Source organism: Hyperolius riggenbachi, chromosome 2, assembly GCF_040937935.1.
Source record: "Hyperolius riggenbachi isolate aHypRig1 chromosome 2, aHypRig1.pri, whole genome shotgun sequence".
Lineage (NCBI taxonomy): Eukaryota > Metazoa > Chordata > Amphibia > Anura > Hyperoliidae > Hyperolius > Hyperolius riggenbachi.
Window position 1 is genome coordinate 323557241 of NC_090647.1, and position 15960 is coordinate 323573200.

The 15960-nt window shown below is 46.6% G+C and overlaps 1 long non-coding RNA gene across 1 annotated transcript in view; it reads left to right on the forward strand.

Annotated features, from left to right (window-relative positions):
* The window catches only part of LOC137544411 (uncharacterized), a 63883-nt gene extending 48441 nt beyond the window's left edge, over nucleotides 1-15442 (forward strand). Inside the window, exons 2-3 of the long non-coding RNA XR_011025857.1 lie at nucleotides 7511-7658; nucleotides 15253-15442. This is a non-coding gene — a long non-coding RNA (uncharacterized lncRNA). The remainder of the gene's footprint in view (nucleotides 1-7510; nucleotides 7659-15252) is intronic.
* The last annotated feature ends 518 nt before the right edge of the window (nucleotides 15443-15960 follow it).

A 15960-nucleotide genomic window follows, 5' to 3' on the forward strand; every position in this document is an offset into this window, starting at 1 on the left:
TGCCTAGCTAACTACTGGGGCACCTACCTATGCCTACCTACCTATACTGGGGCACCTACCTATGCCTACCTACATACAAGAAGATAATTAGGTCGTTGCTTCATTGTGGACAGCCCAAATTTGATCAGCTGGACAGTCACTGTTGTTCTATCATTGAGCTACCACAGCCCGGCTACCATATGGGCTTGAAAAACGCTATCACCATTGTCAGGAACCGGCCCGCGGCACGCCTGCGTATACGGTTCCCGACTGCGGGTTTGACCAGATTAAGCGGGGAACAGCCTTATTTAAGCTACAAACAAGGCTGGAACCCCTCAAAACACCTCTCACTGCCACCACTAGCGTTGCTAGACACTTCCACTCTGCTGTCGAGTCCTCAGCGCGCACTCCGCGTTTTTCGTATTTGGGTCAGCTTTGCGCTTAGGCCAAATACGGGAACGCCACGCACCCACACACACACACAGTTGCAATCTTACACTGTCGTGAAGCAAAGACCCACTAACAGTCGTTCCGAACGATACTGTTAGCTACTCGCACTGGCGTTGTTCGTACGTTGGGTCAGCTGCGCGCTTAGGCCAACGTATGACAAACGCCCCCACACACAATGCAATTACAATTTCCTACGGTAGTGTTGCTCAAGCGTACAATTAGGCATGAACTTATACACGGTTACACTTCAGTCTCTTCTAGGCTATGAGGGTTAGTTTAGTACGGCAGAAGTCAAACTTATTAAATAATAATTTAATATTCTAGAAAAACATAGAACAGTGCAAAACTGAAGATATACAAAAAGATTACAAAAAAACAAAGTAAAAATAGTTACAAGATAAAATGTACAAAGATAACACACAAAGCGATTTTGCTTACCAAAATAAAGGGATCCCGATAGAAGAATCGTGGACTTTGGTGTGGACGGACACAGTCTGGCTAGACCAGGAGTTCACTAGCTTGGGCCAGGAGACCGGCTGCCACTACCGTCAGAAGAGAACTGCTTTGAGGTAGCTGTCCCCTGGTTTTTATAATGAAATATTCGCCTCGAGGCTGTAAGCCTGTGTGGACGGGGGGGGAAGCTGGATTTAATTACATCCTCAGTCATAATTGGATTTCCAGAGATCCAACATCCACTATAGTCCACACACCCAACAAAAGACTTCCTTAGCCCAATTTCCCCAGGTTACAATGTCTTTACATCAAGAGATTGTTAAATGAGGCTTTTCAACTCCACCAATAATTCAATTTCCACAGGTAGAAAATGGTATCAAAAGGACTTCACCTCTTCAATAATTTCCAGTAGGCTGTCAAATACATTTCAAACATTCAGGTGTCAGCTTCCCCCTGCCCCCAAGACTCTAGCAGGCTTGCCTTGTCCCAATGGCTGACACCAGACTCAAAAGCCATGCCGACCAGCCTATTCTTCCTCAATTGGCAGGTAATTAGCAGTAGACACAGTTTCCCCTGCTGGACAATGGGGCAGAGGTAATGGACATCTACATACAGAATTACATTAGACAGACTTCAGTTTACTCTGGCCAGGTGACCAATTACTCCCAAGCCCAATACACATCTGAGGCATTATTCAGACAACATGGTCTGACCACCTGTATAGGCTTCACAGCAACTGTCTAATTAAGGGTTTCCTCATTAGAAGCAGACAATGATAGGTAATTTACACTTTATACGGAATTCCAGGAAGACTGGCTAACAGACAATCCCATATGTTACAGTCAAAAAATGAAGGAAATATGTTCCTGTTATCCTTAATATCATCAGCACCTCAATATATCTCCACACCTCCGCCGTTAACTTGGTGCAAGGCAGATGATCTTCCCAGATCATCCTGCCTGCACCTACACTGTTGGTTCTGCTTGACGGGACAGCCCGTCCGCATTCCCATGATTGCTCCCCTTCCAGATGGCGCTGGCAGGTGAATCTAACGCATCATCCTGCCAAAGCCTACATTGACGGCCTGGCCGGGTGGGGAAACCCTTTAGCATCCTCAGGAGGGTTCCCCACCTGTCAGTTAGCTCCAAGCTACACGACTGGAAAGCTAGGTCAGGTTGCTGCAAGGTGTCGTTGCCCTTGGCAACCTGACGTAACCAACCAGGGGAATGTGGGTCAGTGGCGACCGTGAATTCGCAACCATAGAGACTGTGCTGCAACTGGGGAAGGGTTCCAACCGTCGCTACACGCACTCTCTCTATAGTGGCAGGAGCTATCTCTCGGTCCCTTTGGGGAACGAGTATCTGCCGGTCTGCCTCCTCCACTTCGGACAGCTCCGAGGGAATAACTTCCCAGAACCCTCTCAGCCCGCCCCTCCCAGCTGGTGACCTGTTGGCTAGCCCCCTGAGCTCTTCCAGGCTGCTGTCAAATCGAACAGCCCCAGAGAGCTCAGTGCTGCCTGTCACACATTCTAGGAAGGCTGCAGACGGAGAGGCTCCTGGGCCATCCGGGCCAGGTTCCGAATTGGATGTGGCTGACCCAGCAACATTGGCCACTTCGGTGGACAGTCCCTCTGCTGTAGACCCGCTAGCACTGCGGGTTACCACTGCAGCTGAGGGAGTGCCCACATTATACACATCATGAATCACATCACATTTGGTCTTAAAAACATCTGAAGGGGAAAGATCTGGCCTGGTGCCGTCTGCCCCTTCAGTGGGCAATCCATCTGCTGCAGCCCAGCGAGCCCGGCTGGTTACTCCTGCAGCCGACGGAGTGTCCACCTGACACACAGCATTATGTAGCACAACACATATGACATCAGCATTATCCATCTTACACATATTGACATTTAGAACATTACATTCCACATCAACATTATCTGCTGCATTATACCCAGTGCTACCCAGCACTTCACAAGTAGCATCACTAGTTCTTGCATCGATCGCCTCGATAGTCCATGCGTCATAAAGGACATCATCAGTTTCTGCATTCTCCGGATCAACATGTCCCACTCCAGGCCTAGGCACTGGAGAATCACTAGGGCTGGCTCCTAGCAAACAGTCCATAGCCCCTGGGGCCTCACTAGCACTCCCTACTTGCACAGCATTATCAAACAGTACCTTGCACGAGTCCAGAACTTCTGCTGGGGATGCAGGCTCCACAGGGTTTGGAGTAGGCTCATACCGGGCCACTAACCGTCCCAGGTCAGTACCCAGCAAAACGTTGGTGGGGATTTTGTCAGTTACCCCAACTTCTTTCAGTCCGCTGCCGGCCCCCCAATTCAGGTGGACCAAGGCGGTGGGTATGGCTGGGGTGACACCCCCAATTCCTCTGACAGCAATCATTTTCCCAGGTATGTACTGCTCCGGGTTCACAAGCTGGGGATGTATGAGAGTCACTTCTGCTCCAGTGTCTCTCAGCCCAGTGGCAACTGTACCCCCAACCGTGACCAGCTGCAGATTCTCTGCATAGCCAGTGGCATTCCTGGTAGCACACAGAGCAGTTGGGACTTCACTGGCGTTTGAGGCCTCATTGGATTTTGGGGCCTCCCTCTTCCTCTCTGGGCAAGTCGTGCTGATATGACCCACCCTGTCACATACAAAGCATTTCCGAGTGTCAGGTTGCTTGAATCCAGGAGACAGCGGTGCTTGCCTCCTCTGGGTGCTGGGTGAAACAGGTTTAGCAATCTGTTCTCCTCTCCAGCTGGGCGTAGTAGTCCTCCGGGACTCAGGTGCTCTATGGGCGGTGTAGGCATCGGCCATTTCCGCAGCCTCATCCACTGTCTTTGGTTCTCGATCCAGCACAAACAGCCGGACCTCAACAGGACAGGTGTGTAGGAACTGGTCTTTTATCATCAGCTCCTGCAGGGCATCCAAGGTTTTAACTGACAGTCCTTTTAGCCACTGCTGGAAGGCAGTGCGCAGGTTGCAAGCATGATCCAGGTAGCTGTCATTAGGACCTCGCTGCACTGTCCTGAAATGTTTGCGATACACCTCTGGCGTGAGGTGGTATCGCGCAATGATGGCTTTCTTAATTGCCTCAAAGTCTGTTTCTTCCTCCTGGGGGAGACTCACAAATGCCTCCAGGGCCTTGCCTCTCAGCCCTGGTGTGAGGTATCTTGCCCACTGCTCACGGGGCACCCCATACTGCCGACAGGTCCTTTCAAACCCCTGTAGGAAAGTGTCTATGTCAGAGTCCTTGTCCATAGCGGGGAACTTATCCAGGGGGATTCTGTGGACTCGCTCACCTTCGCGTTCTGCGGGTCCAGCAGACCGGTTCTGCTGCTGAAGTTTAGCCAGCTCCAGCTGGTGTTGCCGTTCAGCTCTTCCCTCCTCCGCCCGGCGTCTTTCACTCTCGGCCTGGCGTCGCCGTTCAGCTCTCCCCTCCTCTGCCTGTCGGTGCAGTAGGATTAGCTTTAGGCGCAGTTCAGGATCAGCCGAGTTCAGTAGCTGTAGATCAGCTTCCAGAGATGGCATCTCCGTGTTCGGTGGATCATCCAGGACATCGTCTCCACTCGCATTCTGTGGCGGGAGCGATTCCTCCTCTGGCGTGTCGTGAGCTGCATCCGCTGACGTTGAAGCACGGGCTCGCTCTGCCTCATCATACTCCTCGAGCGCACGAACTAACTGCTCCTTAGTCTGGCCGCTCACCGTCTCGATGCCTTTGTGCTCACACAGGTTGAGTAGTATCTCTTTGTTTTGCCTTGCATAGCTGGATGCTTTCTGAGCCATCGTGTTGCAAAAAATAAAAAGAAAAAAGGGGGGAAGGGAAAGCAAAACACCAAGTGTGTATCTTTGAACAAAAAAAAAACGTATATAGTTTCTGCACTGAGTAGACTTCTGTAGGCTAGTTGCTTCTAGCAAGCTTCCAGCCTTTAGTACTCAGAATAGCGAGCTAAACTGCGTACTAATGTACTAAACGATCCCACCACTGCCAGCCAATTATGTCAGGAACCGGCCCGCGGCACGCCTGCGTATACGGTTCCCGACTGCGGGTTTGACCAGATTAAGCGGGGAACAGCCTTATTTAAGCTACAAACAAGGCTGGAACCCCTCAAAACACCTCTCACTGCCACCACTAGCGTTGCTAGACACTTCCACTCTGCTGTCGAGTCCTCAGCGCGCACTCCGCGTTTTTCGTATTTGGGTCAGCTTTGCGCTTAGGCCAAATACGGGAACGCCACGCACCCACACACACACACAGTTGCAATCTTACACTGTCGTGAAGCAAAGACCCACTAACAGTCGTTCCGAACGATACTGTTAGCTACTCGCACTGGCGTTGTTCGTACGTTGGGTCAGCTGCGCGCTTAGGCCAACGTATGACAAACGCCCCCACACACAATGCAATTACAATTTCCTACGGTAGTGTTGCTCAAGCGTACAATTAGGCATGAACTTATACACGGTTACACTTCAGTCTCTTCTAGGCTATGAGGGTTAGTTTAGTACGGCAGAAGTCAAACTTATTAAATAATAATTTAATATTCTAGAAAAACATAGAACAGTGCAAAACTGAAGATATACAAAAAGATTACAAAAAAACAAAGTAAAAATAGTTACAAGATAAAATGTACAAAGATAACACACAAAGCGATTTTGCTTACCAAAATAAAGGGATCCCGATAGAAGAATCGTGGACTTTGGTGTGGACGGACACAGTCTGGCTAGACCAGGAGTTCACTAGCTTGGGCCAGGAGACCGGCTGCCACTACCGTCAGAAGAGAACTGCTTTGAGGTAGCTGTCCCCTGGTTTTTATAATGAAATATTCGCCTCGAGGCTGTAAGCCTGTGTGGACGGGGGGGGAAGCTGGATTTAATTACATCCTCAGTCATAATTGGATTTCCAGAGATCCAACATCCACTATAGTCCACACACCCAACAAAAGACTTCCTTAGCCCAATTTCCCCAGGTTACAATGTCTTTACATCAAGAGATTGTTAAATGAGGCTTTTCAACTCCACCAATAATTCAATTTCCACAGGTAGAAAATGGTATCAAAAGGACTTCACCTCTTCAATAATTTCCAGTAGGCTGTCAAATACATTTCAAACATTCAGGTGTCAGCTTCCCCCTGCCCCCAAGACTCTAGCAGGCTTGCCTTGTCCCAATGGCTGACACCAGACTCAAAAGCCATGCCGACCAGCCTATTCTTCCTCAATTGGCAGGTAATTAGCAGTAGACACAGTTTCCCCTGCTGGACAATGGGGCAGAGGTAATGGACATCTACATACAGAATTACATTAGACAGACTTCAGTTTACTCTGGCCAGGTGACCAATTACTCCCAAGCCCAATACACATCTGAGGCATTATTCAGACAACATGGTCTGACCACCTGTATAGGCTTCACAGCAACTGTCTAATTAAGGGTTTCCTCATTAGAAGCAGACAATGATAGGTAATTTACACTTTATACGGAATTCCAGGAAGACTGGCTAACAGACAATCCCATATGTTACAGTCAAAAAATGAAGGAAATATGTTCCTGTTATCCTTAATATCATCAGCACCTCAATATATCTCCACAACCATGGTGCACACCAGTCCAGCACGGCCGTCACTACGTAAACAGCTGTTTGCGGTGCGTTAGGCTCCGTTCACACTTGCGTTTCTGTGCCAAACAGACCGGGTGTCCGGACCGGATCCGGATCCGGTCCGGTTGCATCAGGTATATATACGGTTGCGATCCGGATCCGTTTGGTAAAAGTTATAAATAAAACTATATAATTGTTGGGGTCTGGGAGATCAGCAGAAGGTGCACCTGTAGAATCAGGTCCTCCGCTGTTTAGGCCTCACCTCCACCTCCAACATACTGCCAAACAGCTCCAGCACGTTAGTCACTGCTGCTCCACTCCACAAATGCTTGGCCCATGTGTCCCCATCCAAAATGGCCGCTAGAATACGCATAGGAAGTGGGGTAGAACGTCAGGTGTTTGTAGCCAGTGTGTTCTGTGCTTTCCGTTTCCCATTGGTTTCTATTTCCGGATGGTGCAGTCAGGCTCCGGTCCGGGTGCGTGGGCTGGATGATCCGGACAAGAAAAATAGAGCATGTTGGAAAAGTGTCCGGATCCGATCCGGCTCCGTTCTGTACGGAACAGACACATGTGAACGTCCGCATAGACTTTGCATTGCTATGCGGAACGTACATTCCGTTTGTACAGTATACGGTCCGGATCCGATCAGGCGAATCCGGACAGCGAACTCTAATGTGAACCAGGCCTTACACAGTGAGTTTGGTGTGTCAGTGTGAAGCAGTACTCTAATTACACTCCCTGATTGATGTATACCCATGCAAGATGTTTTAAAGCACTTTAGTCCTGCAATTTAGCATTCAATGCGATTTCTGTCCTTAAAACAGTGCCTTGCATTAAATCCGTACTTGTGCCTTGTCAGTGAGCACAATTAACAGACGGTCAGCATAGCAGTCAAAGAACTGGAAACTTATAACAGCTAAAATAATATATCATTAAATGCTTCTTTTAACCTGATGTACAGTATTTCTGATGTACTGTATTTCATGGTTTTCATGTTGCTTAATAAATAACATCATAAATATTTCTCTTCCTTAGACTCCCCTAATTCCGACACAATGGCTCCTCCTCCGGTTTTCCACACTGGGAGCTTTATTGGAGGAGGTGTTTTGGTGATAGTGCTGCAGACTGTGGGATACTTCGCCCTAAAGCACCTCCGTGGACCAGACCGAGAATACCAAACTATGTGAGATTCTACTACTACTACTACTACTATTGTAGTCACAATGATTATTACATCCATACACAACCATGCACTCTTATGTGTGATCTGTATCTGATAAAAAAGCACTCAACTGTTTTAAAAACAAATACTGCAGGATTCTGCTAAAAATGACAATAGTGTATTAATCCCTTGCCCATTTTGCTTCAGTTTTCTAATTGTATAAAGCTGGGTGAGGGATGATCTCGTAGCCTACATAACCTTCTTTCTACCTCTCTTTGCCTTCTCCTCACTTATCTTTCTTCTCACTTCTTCACCTGCCTTCTTGCTGCCTTCTTCTTCTTCTTCCTTTACTCAGCACAAGAGTCTCTTCAAGGATTCGTGTATACAAATCGTATTGCCAAATGACCCTAGTATATACATCCATAATACTGCTTGATAGTTGTTTATATTGTATGCCTTCTAATATGTATAACTGTAAAGCTTTATCCCAACAACTGTCAACTACTGTTTATACTGGCCTCCTCATTGGAGCCTCTATGTTGTTCTACACTCTGTTCATTGTTTCTCTTTATAAACAACTAGCTGATGGCCCGGCCTTGCCCGGGTATGTATTTGGCTGTGTTGGCTCCACCCACTTTTTCTAACCCTAACACACAATTACTCAATGAGCAAGTTTGTGAGCTTTGGCATCAATAATTTGTTTATTCCCATAAAAATTAAACAAATCAGATTGGCTGTTTGTGTCTTCACCCCTCTCCAGCATTTGAACCCCAGTGACCCAATGACCAACTGTAGCAGGTTTGAGGCATCTGCTATTAACAGTGTAAAAATGGCAGCAATTTAAATATTCCCCTTGAAAATCAACAGATGAATTTTAATTGGCTATTATAGGCTCCACCCACTTCTCTGAATATTAATCGCAGTCACCCAGTGACCATCTGGGCAAAGTTTGAGAACCCTGCCATTAACAGTGTACGAAGGCCTGCAGTTTACATTTCCCCAGTGAAATTTGTTTTTGGCCCTGTGCGCTTTTTGTAACCTGGACACAGTCACTCAGTGACCAAGTTTGTGAGCTTTGCGGTTCTTGGCATCAATCATTTGTATTTTCCCAGTAAAAAACAAAACAAATCTGATTGGCTGTGGCTCCACCCCATTTCCTGAATTTGAACCTCAGTGACCCAATAACCAACTGTACCAAGTTTGAGGCTTGTGCCATTAACAGTGCAAGAGTAGCAGCAAATTAAATATTCCCCTTGAAAATCAACAGCCGAATTTTGATTGGCATTTTTAGGCTCCACCCACTTTTCTGAATATTAATCCCAGTCACCCAGTGACCGACTGTGCAAAGTTTGAGAACCCTGCCATTAACAGTGAAGAAGGGCTGCAGTTTACATTTTCCCAGGGAAATCTGTTTTTGATTCCACTCAGTTTTTGTAACCTTAACACACAGTAACTCAATGACCAAGTTTGTACGTTTTCGGGTTCCTGGCATCAAAATAGTGTGAGTGGAAGCAGTTTATCCAGCAAAGTAATCTGATTGGCTGTTTGTGCCTCCGCCCGTTTAGTGAATTTGAGCCTTTGCCATTAACAGTGTAAGAATGGCAGCAGTTTCAATATTCGCCTTGAAAATCAATAGGTGAATTTTGATTGGCTGTTGTATGCTCCACCTGTTTTTATGAATATTAATCCCAGGCAGTCACCAAGTGACCAACTGTGTCAAGTTTGAGAACCCTGCCATTAACAGTGTAAGAATGGCTGCAGTTTATATTTTTACATGTAAAAAGTTAGTTGTTTTTGGCTCTGCCCCCTGTTTATAACCTTGACATATAGTCACTCAATTACCAAGTTTATGAGCTTTGGGGTCCTTAGCATCAATAAATTGCATTTTTCCGTTGAAATTAAACAAATCTGATTGGCTGTTTGTGGCCCGCCCCCTTTACAGAATGTAAACCCCAGTCTCCCAGTGACTGACTGTACCAGATTTGAGGCATCTGCCATTAAGAGTGTAAGAATGGCAGCAATGTAAATATTCCCCTTGAAAATCAATAATTAAATTTTGATTGGCTGTTGTAGGCTCCACCCAGTTTCCTGAATATTAATCCCAATCGTCCAGTGACCAACTGGGTCAAGTTTGAGAACCCTGCCAATGACAGAATGGCTGAAATCAATCTGACAAATCTGATTAGCTGTTTGTGGCTCTACTCCCTTTAGTGAATATGGACCCAAGTCACCCAATGACTGACTGTATCAGGTTTGAGGCCTCTGGCATTAACAGTGTAACAATGGTAGAAATGTAAATCAATAGGTGAATTTTGATTGGCTGTTGTAGGCTTCTCCCACTTTCTAAATATTAATGCCAGTCACCCAGTGGCAAACTGGGTCAAGTTTGGGAACCCTGCCATTAACAGTGTAAGAATGGTTGCAGTTTACATTTTCCCATGTAAAAAATGTAGTTATTGACACTGCCCACTTTTTCTAACCTTGACATACAGTCACTCAATTATCAAGTTTGTGAGCTTTGGGGTCCTTGGTATCGATAATATGTATATTCCCAGTGAAATTAAGCAAAGTTTATTGGCTGTTTGTGGCTCCAACCCCTTTCTGAATTTGAACCCCAGTCACCCAGTGACCAACTGTAGCAGGTTTGAGGTATCTTCTATTAACAGTGTAAGAATGGCAGCAATTTAAATATTCCCCATGAAAATCAACAGGAGAATTTTGATTGGCTGTTGTAGGCTCCACCTATTTTCCTGAATAATAATCCCAGTCACCCAGTGACCAACTGTGCAAAGTTTGAGAGCCCTGCCATTAACAGTGTAAGAATGGCTGCGGTTTATATTTGACCAGTGAAGTGTGGTTTTGGCTCCACCCACTTTTTGTAACCTTGACACACAGTCACTCAATGACCAAGTTTATGAGCTTTCAGGTTCCTGGCATCAAAAATGTGTATTCACACATTTTTGATGCCAGGAACCTGAAAGCTCATAAACTTGGTCACTGAATGACCATGTGTTAAGGTTACAAAAAGTGGGTGGAGCCAGGTTACAAAAAGTGGGTGGAAGCAGTTTATTCACCAAGGAAAAATGTGTATTCACACATTTTTGATGCCAGGAACCTGAAAGCTCATAAACTTGGTCACTGAGTGACCATGTGTTAAGGTTACAAAAAGTGGGTGAAGCCAGGTTACAAAAAGTGGGTGGAAGCAGTTTATTCACCAAGGAAATCTGATTGGCTGTTTGTGGCTCCGCCCCCTTTTGGCAAATTTGAACCCCAGTCACCCAATGACTGACTGGTGCAAGTTTGAAGCCTCTGCCATAAACAGTGTAAGAATGGCAGCAGTTTCAATATTCCCCTTGAAAATCCAGGGCAGCCATCGGGGGGGGGGGGACAACTGACACTGCAGTGAGGGGCCTCAGGACGTCTGAGGGCCCTGCCCCTCCCCCCCCCCAAAGCGCTGGAAGGGCCGCGTGTGCTGGCTACGGTCTGTGGCTCCCTAACCAGCACACCGCGTTCCAGCACTGAGAGAAGAGTGACATCAGCGCTTGAACGTGGGGAGTAGATGAGTGAGCCCACTACAGCGGACTTTCTATACTGGAGCACCACCTATATCTGGCTACAGGCTACCTATACTGGGCCACCACCTATACCTGGCTACCTATACTGGGGCTGGAACCACCTATACCTAGCTACCTGTACTGGGGTACCACCTTTACCTGGCTACCTATACTGGGGCACCACCTCTACCTGGCTACCTATACTGTGGCACCACCTATACTTGGCTACTTATATTGGGATGCCTATAGCTTTCTACCTATACTGGTGCACCACCCATACCAGGCTACCTATACTGGGGGCAACTATACCAGGCTACCTATACCGGGGCACCACCCATAGTTGAATACCTATACTGGGGCACCTGTATCTTGCTGGCTACTTACACTGGGGGAACCTATACTTGGCTACCTATACTGGGGGCACCTATGCCTGGATACCTATACTGTGGGCACCTATACCTGGCTAGGGCAGGGGGATGAGCTGAGACAGAAGAGGACAAGTGGCAACACAGGGGGATAAAAGAGGCACAGGGGGAACAGAGGCGGACAAAAGAGGCACAGGGAGAAAAGAGATGAGATGGGAACATGAGGTCACACAGAGGGACACAAAAGAGGCACAAACTGAGGTGAGACAGAAGGGAACAAAAGAGGCACAGGAAGAAAAGAGGGGGACAAAAGAGAACGGATAAAGGATAAGAATGGACCTACAAGTCCCTATCTCATTTGTTAACTGGGGACTATCTGTATTTTGCTAGTATTTGGCTCCACCCACAACATGGCCACGCCCACTTTTTGCCGCATCACGCTATGCATGCCACTTTCTTCAGTGTTGGAGCCATGCACATTTTTCGCCGCAGTGCACTTCGCGCACGGACATGGGGGTGGGGCGGCTACTGGGCGGGCACAGGAACCAGGGAGGGGGGGGGGGCCAGGCCCGATGATGTGTGAGGGGCCCCAAAATTTTTGATGGTGGCCCTGTGAAAATCAATAGGTGAATTTTGATTGGCTGTTGTAGGCTCCACCCACTTTTCTGAATATTAATCCCAGTCACCCAGTGACCAAGTGTGCCAAGCTTGAAAGCCCTGCTATTAACAGTGTAAGAATGGCTGCAGTTTACATTTTCCTATTTAAAATGAATGGCTGAAATTTGATTGGCTGTTTTATGCTCCGCCTACTTTTCCTGGATTAGTAACCTCGGTCACCAAGTGACCAACTGTGCCAAGTGTGGGGACTCTGGTTTGAGTTCTCTGAGAATGGCAGCCTTTTACATTTTTTCCATTGACATGAATGGGTGAAATCTGATTTGCTGTTTGTAGCTCCGCCCAAGTGGGCAGGGGGGACGCGAGACCCCCAGAACATATCATCCCAGGTAATAAAGGACTAATTGGGTTAGCGCTCAAAGAAGTCTCTACTGTAAATCAGTATTCAAATACTGTGGCTGGTAGTAAACAGAAGCAGCAGCGTAACATCAATGGTGCTATCCCCCCCCCCCCCCCCCAACGTGGAGAGACTCACCAGAATGTATGGCCTGAATGGGCCCGACTTCACCTCAGGGATATAGGCCACCCCTCAGCCCCTCCGGCAATCTCTACACCTCGGCAGCGACTACTCCCGGCTTGCTTCTCAGGTAGATGTTGCTGTTACCTCCAAGTGGAAAAATAGCTTCACATAGCGTAAAAGTGCTTAACCCCTCGGGGACCAGGTACGTTGAATCAACGTACAGCAGGTGGTGCTACCGTTCTGACCGGATGTTGATTCAGTGTCCGCGCTAATGATCGGTCCCGACGCGATTGTGCACATCGGAAAGGGGAGATTAAGCTGTCATATTACAGCTGGCATCTCCCCTCAGTGATCAGCAGCCATCGCGTATTGCTGCTGATCACGTGATCACTACGATTGCCGTCGGATCGTAGTGATCAATTTGACAGTTGCAGCGATAGGGGGAAAGAATAGGATCCACTCACCTCCCTGCCGTTCCCGCGACGATCGGCACCCCCCACCGCTCTTACCGGCATCTCTGCTCCTTCTGACGTCAGCACCGGGTCCCGGCTTGATGACGTCATCAGGCCGCGACCCGGAACAAAGCGGCAGTAGGAGCTGACATGCCGGCCGGAGCGGAGGGATCGGCTGCGGCTCATCGCTGGAGCCTGGAAGGTGAGTGAAGGCTGCTGCACACAGGGGGACACCTGGCCACCATGGGGGGACACTGCCCAGCCAGACCCTGCAGGGATCCGGCTGCCTGATCCAGAAGGGGGGGGGTTAGGCGGCCGGTCCCGAAAGGGTTAAGGGATTGACCCCACATTTATTTAAAAAATAGATTACCCCCTTGCCGTTCCAATTGTGTCGGCAAGGGGGCGGCGCAGCACTTTTAAATTTTTTTTTTTTTAAATCATGTAGCGAGCCCAGCTGCACGGGACTGGGGGATACCAAGCAGCTCAATGCACAATGCGGATCGGCTGTCAAAAAGCGTTACCCCGGCTTGTGAACCCGCAAGGACCGCCGCTAAATCAAACAGTGTAGGCGCGTCGATCATTCACTGAGTCCGGTGACGTCAAACGTTGCACCACTCCGTACCTCCGCCCTACGCATTTCGTCGCTATGGCAACTCTTCAGGGGTCTTACTCTTCATCCCAGGTAGTAAGGAATCGGTATACCAAGTTTCGTTCAAATCGGTAAAGACGTTTTCATGTGATTGCGGCACATACATACATACATACACACACACATATATCCGATTTTATATATATAGATAAAACTGCTTTTTGTTTAAAAAATGACCATAGTGGCCCCAGTCTGGGTAGTACACTACCACAGACCTTTATACTGTATATACATCGATCATGTGGAATTATTTCTCATTAGTAGACTTATAGGAAAAGCAATACTCATCACTACTCAACCCCTACAAGCTGCCTAATACTAATGAAATAAAAGAAAACAATGAAATATGTACTCTAGGCACCAATTTTAATAAGATTTGTGTAGGGGATATAATAGCCTTTCAAAAATGAACTTTGGTTTTTGAAAGAAATGTTATAAATGGAAAAGTACTGTACCTAACAATGTGCCCCTTATTCCTGTGCCCCAGGTATTGGTAAATCAGAGCTTTGTCAAGTTGTATAAATTATACATTTGACCATTTTATTTAAAGGCGTTTAAGGCCCTGTGGTACATTCCCGGCCTGCTTGCGTTTTGCATTTGCTCCAAGTTGGGAGCATGCCTTACACAAACTATACAGTACTACTTTAAATAAGCCGATGAGGCCTAATCTATTAAGGACATCTAAAGGTAGAGAGCATTGAGAATATAACTTCTCCTGGACGCTTGGCCTGGGTTTGATAAAAACTGTTAGTTGTGAGTCAGTAAGTTTGCAAACCCTGCTTAGGTCATATTGGACTATATCATGGGTTGCTGAAAGGCAACTGTGGGACCATGCATGCAATTGCACTCAATTAGAAATAATTAATCATGATCAGTGATATATTATGTTTTCCCGACTTGATGACAATTTATTTCAGTCTGTATGCAATTTGCAATCAGACCAATCGAAATTGGCAGCAACTTATTTGATTGGACCATTTTTAAGCTGTAATTAGAAAAACATTTGTATCAGCTCAGAAAATTTCCGCTAATAGGGAGCCTCTGGGCTCAGAAATGTACCTTCATAGCTGCATATCACGGCTATTCTAAAAGCCGCTATTTGTGGCAAAGAAGGTAAAAATCTGCGCTTTGAGGCTCCTGCTAGCGGCCTCTGCCATGTGCCCAAATTTCTCTATTATGCCACAAAATGTGTCTTGGCGGCACCATTTTTACCGAAATGGCTTCTGTGCCCTTTTTTCCTGCTTCACTTTTATCACCTAATACCAGATGACTCTATAAATTCAAGCTAAGTGTGCCAAGCCCCCATGTTCTCTAGTTTATCATAGCAAATGAAGCTGATACCTGATTACAAAATAATATTTTTGGAATACTGGCTTATTTTATGTAAATATATAAAATAACTATTTTCATAGCTATTATTATGTCATAGATAATACCTGATCTCCAATTTGCTTTGACAGGGAGGAGACCCCGCAGTAGGATAGCCTGACACCATCGATCTACTGACCAAGTGACATCTTATGATTCAGTGGGTAGAAGAAGGCTGCAACTAGGACAGCGTGTCATTACCCACAATGCATCTGTATTATCATATCAATACCTGTTATTTAAAATGGCATCGGATTTGCACATATCTCTTTTCAATCGTTCATTTCAAACAAATCCTTCATTGTACTTGTCTGTGTCCACATATGTATGTTATGGAAATTTAAAACAGATTTCTCTTAGTTCAAAGTCATGACTGTGGTACTTCAGGAGTAAAAAAAAAAAAAAAAAAAAAAGTTCAAATATAATCTCTGAATGTTTTAAATGTGTCAGTTCACTATTTTGTGATGATGATAAATAAGTATAACAAGCCATTCATCGGCCAATAATAAATCTTTAGGCCAGTGGTGGCAAACCTTTTCGAGACCGAGTGCCCAAACTTCAACTCAAAAGTCTCTTGTCTCTCGTAAAGTGCCAACACGCCAATTTGAACAAAATGAACCCCCCCCCCCCTCCTCAGTACATAAGAGATGACAAATACCAGGCCCTCAAACCTACAATGACCAGATTTTTCTGGGTTCCATCTTGGACAGGGGAGGGGGTTGTTTGCCGAAAAAATGGGCGTGGCCATGACATTGCATGGGCGGAGCTAATGTAATGATGTAACAGCATGGCATAAGAAA